Source organism: Equus przewalskii, chromosome 4 (genome assembly GCF_037783145.1).
Source record: "Equus przewalskii isolate Varuska chromosome 4, EquPr2, whole genome shotgun sequence".
In the NCBI taxonomy this organism is placed as follows: Eukaryota; Metazoa; Chordata; class Mammalia; order Perissodactyla; family Equidae; genus Equus; species Equus przewalskii.
This window is the reverse complement of record NC_091834.1, coordinates 88,719,290-88,732,412: the sequence shown is the minus strand read 5'-3', so window position 1 is coordinate 88,732,412 and position 13,123 is coordinate 88,719,290. Positions and strand designations below refer to the sequence as shown.

Here is a 13,123-nt window from a genome sequence, read left to right as displayed (position 1 = left end):
CACTTGGAAAGTCAACACATTCAAGGATTTTAGGTCGCATTTTAAAGTGTTGTCCCAAATAATACCACCTTATTTGGAGCACTTTATATTTTTCAAAACTCTATGGCTATCATTGTTTGATACTTCCAAGGAAGAGAAGTAGATTGATCTCCATTTAAAGAATAAAGACAGACAATAGAGACCTTTAGCATCAGCTCCTTAGCCACAGCCAATCAGTGGAAAACCAGGACTGGTAGTATTTAGACTAATCTCTAAACCAACCTGAAGATTTTCTTAGAAGAGTGAAGAGAAGTGAAAATTTGGAACCCAATTCCTTCTGTGCCCTTTTCAAGAGTTTAAAATACTTTTCCTTGGCAAACTCAGGGAGAATTAGACTGAAAGACGCAGGTGAATACCAAATCAGAATAGGCATTGGGCCACAGCTGCTCTCTTTGACCTTAGAGAAGAGTAAAAGGCATAGGTATGAACCTTAAGGAAAAAATGGAAATTCTCCACCAACCTGTGTCTGTGTGAGAAAAAAAATGTATAGTTTGCTAAAAAATGTATACCTGTGCTTTCTGAAAGAATGCTGATACCAGAGGCCAATTCTGATGTTCTGAGACTGGGGCTCTGGCCCCAGTAGAACTATCCAAAGATGGGTAGGGCCCCTGAGAAAGTGTGAACCCGTGTCCCTGCTACTGGAAATAGTCAGAGAGGTGAAGTAGCCATCAGTTTAGGGCTGTCCTGAAAAGATATTTGTTAAAATTCTAAGTCTGTGCTGTCCAATACAGTAGCCACTAGTTACACGAGGCAAATTAAATTTAAATTAATTAAAATTAAATAAAATTAAAAATTCAGTTCTGTAGTTTCACTGGCCCCATTTCAAGTGTTCTGTGGCTACATGTGTCTAGTGGCTACCATATAAGACAGAGAACATCTTCATCATCATAGAAAATTCTATCGGACAGCCCTGCTGTAAGGCCTTCCAGCTCCTGACAGAAAATGATTGTCCTGTATGAAGTAATGTGTGCAGTTCAGACATGAAGGTATGTAAGACATGGTCTCTGTCTTCAAAGACCTTGCAATCTCATAAAGAAGATGGAATAAAATCTGGGGTATGGTACAGGTCAGCATCTCAAAGCATGGTTGTACTCTTTTAATTCTCTCGTTAGTAACCTGTCTGTTCTCTTGCAGAGTGTCTTCTGGATTGGGCCATCGCGCTATGACTGAGCACTTGCTGCTGAGAAAGTGAAATGCTTGGCAAATGAGAAAGAAGCTGAGACACTGTCTCAAGAGAGATCGCACTTCAAATTTCGCAACAAGGCCTAAGAGTGGTTTATTTGGAACAAAAGATCAGAGGCCATAGGTCTTTACCAATTATAAACATGGTACAGAGATCATCATATTTTACATAATAGTTTTACTTGTGCATGACCCTCAGGCCTTTCTGGTCTACTCAGCTATAAAAATATCAGCAACCCATGGGTCTGCTCTTTGTGATGGATTTTTCAACAAACATTTCCAATTTAATGATCAAACACTAGATCCAGAGACTTAGCCAGCTATCTAGCTAATATAAAATATGAGTAAGGTGAGAGAGAGTTTAGATGGCAGGATGCAAATCCATTTACTCTGCTAGAAATAATTCAAAGGTATGTCCTAGAGGCACTTGTTAATGGCAACATTTTTGTATATGAAGGACATGCTATTATTGATCAGAGACTAATTATTCTCTAGTGAATTATTCAGCTTCTATTCATCATGGTCATAAATTCACTTATTGTGTTCTGGAATTATGAAACAAGTTAGAGACTATTCCAGGAGTTTATAATCTAGGACATAAAGCTTTGAAACCAAACCAAGAGACATTATCCATTATGTCCCTTGGACATAATAGACATGATTTAAACACACTGATCTACACATAAGTTAAATAATAAATTGAGAAGTGCCTAGACTGTTTCCTTCTTCCTTTCACACGAGTCATTTAGATGGTACTTTCTCCCATTTGTTAGTTTGGGGATTTCTGGACTTTCTTCATGTAAGGAATGGGTCACAGTGCAGCCTGCTTAAGATTAACACAAGATTATAGGATCTCTGAACCGCTTAGCCACTGACATGAATTTGTATTGATACCCATGTCAGTTCTATTGGAGTACTTACTCTATAGCTTATATTTTAATTATTAAGTACATATCTGTCTTCCCTAGAAGATTGTAGCCTCCTTAAGGTTGTTACTCATTTTTGTGATTCCTCAAAGTTCTTAACCAAGTATTTTTTCTTATAGTCAGCACTAGATTCCCACTTATTGAATTGGAATGGATTCCAGGGCGTTGTTTGTTCACTGGACTTAATTGGTAAACAGACAAACTTGGCTAAGACATGATCAAAAGGTTATGTCTCCAGTTGAGCTCTCTGTAACCTTGGGGATGGTGGTGGTTCATGATAAAGCTCTATTTTATATTGTGATTAGTAGTTGTGATTGTTTTCCTCAGTGGAAAAGAACTTTGTCTGAGAAAAACATTCTGGTTCCAAGAAGAGGAGTATTAAGCATTTGTAACTGAGGGAATAGGTTTGTTCTGGGATGTTCAAAGAGAAAAAGGACAAAGAAGACATATGATGAATAATAAAAGAAGAAAATCAGGGTTGAGCTGAAACATTGCAAATTTCCACAGCCTTTGGAGTTTCCTTGCCACTTCTCCATCATAATTAGAAAACACTGACATTCAAAGCTGATTTAAATGCTTCCATCAGTCTAAAGAAAAGTGTTGCCTGATTTTGCTCTCTAACCGTGCTCAGTAATTAGAAACATAAGGCGCTGTTCTGGGTGTTCACTTGGGAACCTATCCTCCCCAGGCCTGGTGTCACTACCCATTGGCTACAGGACTTTTATCATTTCTCACCATCTCTCTCAGGAGCCCCAGTCCAGGTCACAGGAAGAGTGTGAGGTTGCCATAGGCATTCCTGGAAATACTGGAGACCTCTGGCGCCACTTCAGACTCTAAAATACACGGAAGAAACTCATTTTGCCTGCCCATTTCCCTGCTGGGGCCCTGTAAATCTGTATTGCCTTTGGAAGGCAGTAGTTCATGCCTGGTAAGATAAGCATTCACACCAAAGAGTCAAAAGGAGGATCTTTGTGACAACCTGCTTGAAATGACATCCCTGTTTCTGAGAACAAGAAACTCTTCCGACAGCAGATTCTAGAGTTCCTCAAGCTCTTGCTGGACAACCTGTACTTTGCAAAATGTAGGATTAGAACACAATCTAAGGACAAGCAGCAGCTTTTTACTTCTGACAAAATCCACAGAGAAAATGGAAAAATACATGTAATCAAGGACTTCAACTCAACAGTCACCTAGCTTGTCAAATTAAAACATGTGGCAACCACCTGCCCAGCATCTTGGAAAAAATTATACCTTCTTGTTTTTCTACCTGACCTAAAATCTCTTCGGAGCACATTTGCATTTCCCGATTTTTCACACTTAAACAATGCTGTCCACACCGTGTATAAAGATGACTAAGCAACTTTGTATTAAGTAACCAAAGTAAGTCCTGCCAATTTTAGAATAATTAAGTTTCTGCAGTCTAATATAAACAGTTCCAAGAACTACATGCGGCCTACCAAAAGTATATATTACAAGTAGTCAACGCTGTGGCCAGCTGGCAGACAGATCAACCTATTAAAGTAGAATTGTTCAGAATTCAGAGTATTATTTTTCTTTTCTCCCACTATTTTTTCTGCATCCAACTTTGTTTCTTTGGGAATGTTTTCAAGTATACAAAGCAAGAAACTATTGTGGAATTGCACCTCCCGTAAACGAATGAGCATTTCTCTTGAGATCCTTTGGAACTCACAAATCTTTCCTATTTCAACCCTGTCTACACACGCAGCCAAAGCAAAATGGAGCAAGTGAATCCACTTTGTTCCCACTCAAGTTGAAGTGTTCATGTTTTGCTTGACCATCAGAAAGAAAGCTCTAGAGTAACCACTAGACAAACGAATGTGCACATTAAGCTATATGCCCATTGGGCACCCAAAACATCTTTCTGACCATGGATCCTTGTACTGCCTTCATCAGGTAGCTTGGTGGGCCAGAATTTATTGCTAATAAGGTTAGATTTAATAATAAGTCATAGATTTAATCCCATCAGGAATGAGTTAACTATCTGAGAGAAAAAAGTCCTGAACTATTGCCATGTGCTATGACATTAATCTTGGCCAGCTATAATGGCAGATGTGGCCTGACAACTTTAAGTTGAGAAAATAGAGATGTAGACTAACCCATCCCACCATGACGTCCAGTAGAGTGTATGGTCAAATGAACATGAGCGTGTCATCACTGCATATTCAACTGCATTATAAGCCCTATTGTTTTCTTCATAAATGATCAAGAGTGGTTAAGACTCTACAACCATAGTCACAATGAAAACTTCAATGAAAACATTCAGCAAATATTTATGAAGTATTATTTATGTACTAACCACCTTGCTTGGTGTGGCATATAAATTGTGAATGCAACCACCCTGCCCTCATCTTCCTTATAGTCTGATAGTGGAGAGGGGCAGTAAATAAATAAAATATAAATTGGCATAAGGGTTAGGAAGGAAAAATACAGCTTGCTATGAGAGAGAACTACAGGAATGACCTGATGGTTTTCTTTGGGCCAGAATAACACATAGACAGTAACAGCTTTTTCAAACAGGAATATTAATACACACACGAACATACATTCATCAAGGGAACATAAATTTATAAGACCAGAGTTTGTATTCATTAGATATATATCGACATCTATTATGTGCCAGACACTCACTCATCTAGGTTCTGATAAATCAAGCTCTCCTCTGCTCCTCTCTCCTAAAGAAGTGGGTGAGGAGTAAAGTAGCTGGTCAGCTTTGAGGGATGGTGTTACCCCTTCTTTCCCACCTCGGATCTTGTGTAAACAATATAAAAATAATGACCTATCAGATGCTTTCTGCCGGAATTTATACACAGGGAATCCACTTAAGACATTAGCTTCACATGGCTAAATTAGGAGGCATCTTTCTAGAAACCATCCAGCTCGGTGACCTTCTGACAATAAAAGCATGTTTCTCACCCACCATCAAGCAGAAATTTGCTGATTTAAACGAAGTTGATCCGCTTTGTTTTTTCAGACTTTGGTTCATGATTCCAAGAAAAGAACAGTCCATAATAAATTTACCCCAGTGGCAGAACATCTCACAACCAACTTTTCCACTTTAAATACCACAAACAGAGCTTTTATTTGTTGACACACAGCCCCTGGACATTCATGAAAACAAGATGTTCTCTCGCCGCTTTTTAAGTTAAACAGATTTAAGTCAGGGTCTCAGCCGAATTTCAAAAACAGATGTTACATAGCAAAAAGGCTGAACTGACCCCAGCAAGGACAGGCTATTTCACTTGAACTTGAATATTCTTTGTTAGCAGGAGAAGCGAACAAAGATGCCTTAAACTGGAAATAGGAGCAACTCAAGGTTTACTACTGTCTCCATTCAGAGACTGCCCTGTGGGTCTGGGAAGCTGTTGGGCGTCCAGAACTCTTGGTTTGGGGACTAGTGGGTGGGGCTTGATTTTGGAGGTTGGTGAGGAAGGACAATCCTCCTCCCACATGCCAATATCCTGTTTCTCAGTAGACCTCAGAGGCCTCCAGGAAAAGGCTTTACTGCACGCATCACCTGATTCCACTCCATCACATGATTCCACTCCCAACCCCACTCTCACATGCAAACGCAGGTCTGGAATGATCTAGCTCCCACTTCTGCCTCAGGGCCTTTGTCCCTGCTTCCTCTCTCTCATTATCTGAAATACTCTCTACTCCTTTTGCAAATTCCATATATTTTTCTAGCTAGAGTCTAGCTCCCTTCTATCTTTATTCTAGAACCATCCTCTCTTGCAACTTCTTCAGCATTATTGGCACTGTTCTTTTTGGTGATCAATACCATATGGTTTTGTTATTCAAATATTTTATAGCTTCTCTTTCTCTTGAGCAAGTCTGAAGCTGCTCAATGTCAGGGCCTCAATGCCTTCGCTATCCCCTCACAGTGCTGGATATTTTGCTGTTATGCCTTTATAGACGCAGGGGAATATTTGCTGAGTTGAACTTACTGAAAAGCTTCTGGCCTGAGAACCCAAATTGCAAAAAAATGTCACAGCTATGGCCATTAGCACTGTTTGCCCTGTGTTCCAGTTTTACCCTTTCTGGGCACATTATAGAATTGTACTTGCTGGCCTCCTTGTGGTCAGCTGAGGCCAAGTGACTCGTTCTGGCGAATGAGTTGTGAGCCTAAGTGTCATGTCACTTCTGAAGCAGAGCATTTAATCATTGTAGGGAGACCCTTCAGAAATTTCATTTCTCTCTACCATGGTAAGCAGCAGTATTTCCAAATAGTAGCTGTCAGCTGGGGTCCCCAAGTCAAGATGACAATGATGAGGACCAGACACCCCTGCCTACCCAGGGTTGGAGAGAAAGCATGAGTACAAACCTTTGTTGTTTAAATCACTGGACTTTCGAGTTGTTTCTGACCAGAGCATAACCCAGCTTGTCATGACTGATATAGCCTTGCTCAACTCAGTCCATGATGAAAATGATCTTCTAACGTTAGATAGCGCACAGCTCTGCTTCAGTCAGGTGCTCATTTCCCTCCTGTGACTTCTAGTATAGAACTAGGGATGGGTAGGTTAACTGAACACCATTTGCTGGCAGGGCCTCAGCGAGTGGAAGTGGCTCACACTGCACTTCCTCCCTGGCCCCATCTCCCTACTCCTGACATAAGAGTCGTAGCTACAGGACTGTTCACATATTATGTGTTCACTCACTTATAACAGGGAGGACGGACTCAAATTAAAGACGAAAGAGATGAATATTCGGGGAGTGGTGGTCTATGGGGAAACAGAGAATGCACGCATCCTTAAGAGCATTCAAATTCAAATTTTAAAAATACCATGCTGGGCAAGGGAAGCACATTTGCAGGTAAATGTGGGTCCTGGGTGCTGGTTTGTGACCTCTGATCTGTAGAGTCCTCTATTAATGTGCCAGACAAGGCACTGTGTGGGAGCAAGGGTGACCCCCAAGCGAACCTCTACTAGCCTACAGTCTAGATGGAGAAGTTCATTTATTTAGTCAACAGTTATATAGCACATACTCTGTCCTGAGCATTTCATAAATATCAATTTAAATCTTTATAACAATCCTTATCGTCCCCATCTTACAGATAAAAAGACGGAGGCCCAGAGGAGATGAGTCATTTGCCGGAAGTCACAGAACATGTAAAGAGCAGAGCTGGGTTTACATCCGGTCAGATCTGGCCCTAGGGGCTATCCTTTTAATCATAGCACGATGCTACATCTCACGTGACCTGTAAATGCATAATACAAGGTAGACTGTGGCAAGAACCAGGATGATGAAATGACTGTGTGATTGCCTGGAAGGATCCAGGCTCCTCTACAAATGCCCCTCACTAGGAGCTGTTTCCTATCTGGAGGATTTGGCCTGCTCCATGTGAGGCTAAGTTCACATACAATGTTTATTAATGAAGTAAAAATGAATCTCCTGTTTATGTTAATTTGTGATTTGCCAAATGGATTTATTGTTTCATTTAAGTCGAGTCCACTTTAGCAAGTGAGTGGAATTCATCCTACAGCCTTTAAGAAATAAAATACGATACTTCACACTTTGATCGTTTTTTTGCTTTTTTTCATTGAGTTAGCTTTGAGCATGAAGATACCCCATCTAAGTTTATCTGTTTGTGTCAATCTCAGAGCAGATCCAAGTTTTGTGGGATCTGAAGGTTATTTGGGAGGCCTTCTTCAGGAAAGAGAATACAGTGTTAAATGTAAAAAGTTAGGCAGGGTTGTGTCAGGCGCCTGTCTAGAGGAAAGGCCTTGTGACTTAAGCTCCATGGTTTCATGGCAAATCCTCTTTGGGTCTCTCACCTTTAATTCTTATGAGCATTCCATAAAAATGTCACAGCACCCTTACCTTGCTTTTAATTTTCAATTACTTTGAAACTATAGTTATATCCCCTTTTTAAAAAATCATTCATGAAAACAAGAATTTAGGAAACAAAATAATGTCGGTGGCAATTATGCATCCTGTTTCAAAGTGACTTGCAGAAAACTCGAATTACAAATATAGCCAGGGCATTGCAGTGTTTTGCCTGTAAACCACATAATTAAGTATGCTAGGTAGATGAGAAGGCAGAAAAATTTAAAATATTATGACTCCTCGGCAAGATGAGGCCAATGAAAAACAAATAAAAGATTCAGAAATCACAACTTACATTAATGAACACATGATTGGATTTACCAAATTTTCCATTGCATTAAAAAAAATTCCTTTTATAGGAGAGAATGAAGGAATACTAAAACTGATAATGCAGCCCAGACTAATACAACAGCTGGGATGGAGAAGGTCTTATTCAATATGTGGCTGTAGAATGAATGAATGGTTGTGTGACTGAATGAGTATGTTTGAGGAACAAGAAAAAGGGCAGATGGTGCTAATGGTGGTGACATGCCTCCCCCATCAACCCCAGGTTACAACTGCATCTTTTTCTTTAAACCGTTAGCCAGCAATCTGAGAGAGGCAGTTAGAAATGTCCCCAGAGTTTCTCCTTATAACGAACGTCTTTATATTTATATATTTTTTAAGCCTGTGATGGATTCAGAGTCACATTGTGGGTATAACATAGTTAGGGGAGGAATTCTTTACAGAACTTAGAGAAAATGCTTTCAGAAGAGCTCCTTCCTTCAGGCCCACCATATGTTTGTATTCACGCCCCCTCTGCATCCTCTGGATATGATAAACACAGTTTTCCCCAGACTCAGGATGCCCTATTCCACGCTGTATCATTTTTAGTTATTAAATAACAGGACTCAATATTAATGTTGGCCTTCTCCATCCCTCTTTAACAAAGTGTTTTCAGCCAAAGATATTAAACTAGTCAACTGCTCTTTTCCCCTGTCAGAGAAACAGCCAGCATCCTGAAATCACAGCTCATTTGTACTACATTGGCGTGAATATTCAGACTCCATTTGTCTCCAGCTCTTAAAGGCTGGTGTTAGAGTGAATGATAGACATTTTGTTTTGAATTAGCAAAAAGGGAGAGAAAAAAAAAAACGCAAGTAATAAGTTTGGCCTAAAATATCTGTTTCAGGGAATGCAGCTCTGCCTTTTCCTCTAGTGAAAGTCAACTTTAAAAAAAATCTAGATTTAATTTGGCATTAGGTCGGACCTGGGATATAGAGAATAGGAGGAAGGAAAACGTCTCAGTCTTTTCCCCCTTGGATTGAGAGCTTATTCTTCTTAAGTCCTGTTGGTGTATGGCTGCACGGAGTGGTGCAAGATGTTCACGACTTCGTTTTGTTGAACACTCCAAAGCAGAATTGGGAAACAGTTGACTCTGTGTCCTTGAACTGTACAAATCCTATCACAGTTGGTACCTCAGGTAAGACTTTTGATAGTTTTGGTTGAAAGCTAAATAGCAAAACCATTCTTTTTCTCTTTACTGCATATTCACTTGTGCTTATTGGAACAAAAGCCTGGAAAAGAGTTCTAGGCAAGAACTCCTGGCACTGCTATCTGTTTTTCTCCCGGCTATCTCTGTCCCCCATCTCTGCTTGTCCACCCTGGCACAACCTCTTTCCATCAATAGTTGTGCTAGACAGGAATGTGTACTTCTATGGAGGCCCCTCTTAAGGCCAAGTGCAACTCCCTGGCCAGGGCAACTCCATTATTTGGCCAGAGTTACAAAATCTGCATGTGGCGGTACTGGAATGTCCTTATCATGACGGTTTCCGGAATGTTGGGAAGACCATGGGAATCCATGTTCCTTGTACCCCTCAGTCTTTAACCAAACTTGGGCTCACCGCATATTTTCCTCCTTATACCGCATGATAAGGACCTGGGAGCAGCCTCCCTGAGGTGAGGCTCTTGGGGAAGCCAGTGTATTCAAGACCTTCTCACACATGAACCTTGTTTCACAGCCACTAGTAGAAATCTGTAGCAAAGACTCTTAGTCTAAGAAAGACTCCTTCAGATCCTTCCATAACAAGTTTGGGCACACTTGAACTAAATAAGAGACTGAACACTTTGTCAAGGGTGTCTAGAGAGGCTCGTTCTGCAAAACCAAGAAAAGAGGAAGAAAAAAACACTTCTCTTTCCACTCCATCTGGAGCTTCAACTGACTCCAAAAATACAGGCCCACGGTGGTCATAAAGTCTCCCATTTAAGCTGTTTTAAGACTAGGGCAAAGCCTGCTAGGTGCTTACAACTCAAAGTACTTCTTTTCCATGCTCATAAGAAAATTGTCTTTCTCTCTAAATCCTACAGCTGACTGAAATTAACGAACCACTGTTGGAAGACAACCATGCAGGTCACCGGCCACCATTCATTTGGAACACCCCACCAAGGCCATTCATGGATCACAGAGCTGTTTTCTCTTAACTTCAAAATTTCTCCTTTCTCATTTTATGAAAATAGCAATTTGTGTAAAAGTCACTTACTCAGGTGTCATTGATGTTTTGGGTAGCTGCGAGAAAACTGGCGTCTTTTCCTGGCTACTCGAAGAACAGCAATAGGAAGGTGTAGAAGTGGGTACCTGAAGAAAGCTGGTATCTCCAAGTTCATTTACAAAAAATTGGGTGGGTATATGCAGAGAAGAGACAAGCTTCCAGATCTCTGATAGCCTCTTTCACAAATAATCAGACAACCCAAGGAAAGATCAAGTGTTTCCGCTCAAGAATGAGAACTAAGGGAGAGAGTGAGAAAAAAAGAAAAAAAAAAAAGCAAGGAGGAAACTTAAAAGAGAAGACATCACACAGGAGAAATAAAAAGAGGAATGAAGGAATACCTTCATTTGCATCACAGTAAGCAGGAAAAATTAGGGAAATTCTGTGCTCAGGTAATGTGGCCGCATTAGAAATGACATTTGATGGCGTGGCCAAGAGGAGAAGCTTGCTGTGACCATCATGACCCACAGCCTGGCCCCTTCATGCTCCACCAGCCCCTATCCTAGCTTGGCCGTGAAACCCTAAAATGTTGCCAAAGCCTCCTCGAGGGCACAGGTGGTGTGCGGACCAGCAGGGAACAATGGACTAAGGAGGCAGTTCAGTGCAAAAGAGGTATGTTTCCCCCAACTGAGCCCTTCACTGACTGTCTAGATGAGATAATGTTCCCTGGGGAGTCAAACACATGCTCATGGGTGGCATTAGCCAGAGCTGGTAGGGCAAGACTCACAAGAATGTTTGGGGCATAGCCCCTAAAAGAGAGGGCAGAAGAAGAAATCAAATAGGGCCCAAAAAAATAGGAGGACAGAAAAATAGGTAGACATACACATTAGCTAACGTACGTGTCGTTACAAACCCTCATTAGAAGTACCATGTAGATTTCTTTCTCTTGGGAGGGTCCCTCTCCAGTTATTTACCAGGAAAGTTGTCTATATACAATTTCCGGAGGCAGTTTCAAACCACTGCTTCTCTCCCCCAACACAATCTTTCTGAGTGGGCTCATCCACTGTCATGGTCTTAATTCCTCTGTGCAGACTATGACTGTGAACCTCTCTATCTCTAGTTCTCACCTGAGCTTCAGACTTGCATTTCCCTTGTGGTCTACATGCCCTCGGATGCCTCACAGCTCCTCCAACTCAGTAAATCCCAATCTAAACTCATCGTCCTTCCCTCTTGGCTCCCAAGACAATGTTCTCACGGCAAAATGACCTTATCTGGGGCAGGTTCATGTGATTTACCACCTCCTACCTCTTTGAGGAGAGCGGTAACTCTGCCGCCATCAGTTAATCATATTTTTCTTTCAGCCCTCTCTCAAGCCTTGACCCATTTCCACCTATTGTGAGGTGGAGGAGGGGGCAGCAAGTGAGGAGAAAACACCACTATAATTATCATTTGGAGATGGTCTTAAGGCAAATAAGGTGTAGGTTCAGAGGCTGTGTCTCATCATCTATCCATTCATTCAGTCAACCAGTCATTTAATTTGGTCAGTATTATTAAAATTTACTATATGCAAAACCTCCTCTATCTAATGTGAGAGATGTAAAAGGCACACTCTTCAATTTCAAAAATTATACCGTGTCCTAGGGAACTGAGAGCTGTTCACAAAGGACTAAAACACACTAGAAAAAAGGAACGCTCTGAGGGTGATGTACATGCTAAGGGAGTTCAGGAGACGAGAATCAGAGGGAGGTCCATATGCAATAAACCAAAAACCAACACAGTAGAGAAAAAAATGATAATGGGGTGTTATAGACTGAATTGTTCCCCTGAAATTTGTATGTTGAAGTCCTAACCCCCAGTGCCTCAGAATGTAATTGTATTTGGAGATCAGGTCTTTAAAGAGGTGATGAAGTCAAAATGAGGTCATTAGGGTGGCACTAATCCAATATGACTAGTGTCCTTATAAGAATAGGAAATTCTGGACACAGAAAGAGAGACTCCAAACACATGTGCGTGCAATAGGATGGCCATGTGAAGTCACAGGGAGAAGATGGCCATCTGCAAGCCAAGGAGAGAGGCTGTAGAAGAAACCAAACCTGCTGACACCTTGATCTCAGACTTCTAGCCTCCAGAACTGTGAGAAAATAAATCTCTGTTGTTTAAGCCCCCCAGTCTGGGGTACTTTGCTATGGCAGCCCTAGCAAACTAATACAGGGTACAACTCACATAATCCTGAAACAAAAATTGCCTGAGAACTGTGCGATTCCTGAAAAGCTTTACTTCCCACTGGTGCCAACCTCGGCAAAACTGCGAACAATTGGAGTTTCCTTTAGTTTCTCCATCCTCTGCCTTCTGAAATCCCCTCTTCCTGCTCCCCGGGTAGACCCTCTGCTGGTAGAGGTTCTCCTCCCCAGCGAGCAGGATTTGTTGAAAGTGAGGGGTACTTATTGCTCCTGAAATCACCAGTATTTGTGCAAAGATGAGCTTATTCACCCTGGAAGGCTGACTCATCATCTCTTTATTCCCTCAAGTTATCAGCATTCTTCACAGGAAATAAGGACTTCATTATTGATCAGGGACTGTTTGGCTTAAGATATTAGATATGCAGGAAAAAATAAAGGAAACAAATCAGATTACGAATCAAGAAAAGAATTGCTTCCAAACTTGATA

At 41.1% G+C, this 13,123-nt stretch overlaps 1 protein-coding gene across 10 annotated transcripts in view; it reads right to left on the bottom strand.

Moving 5' to 3' along the window:
• The window catches only part of CALD1 (caldesmon 1), a 183,309-nt gene that overhangs the window by 102,650 nt on the left and 67,536 nt on the right, over positions 1-13,123 (bottom strand). The window lies entirely within an intron of this gene.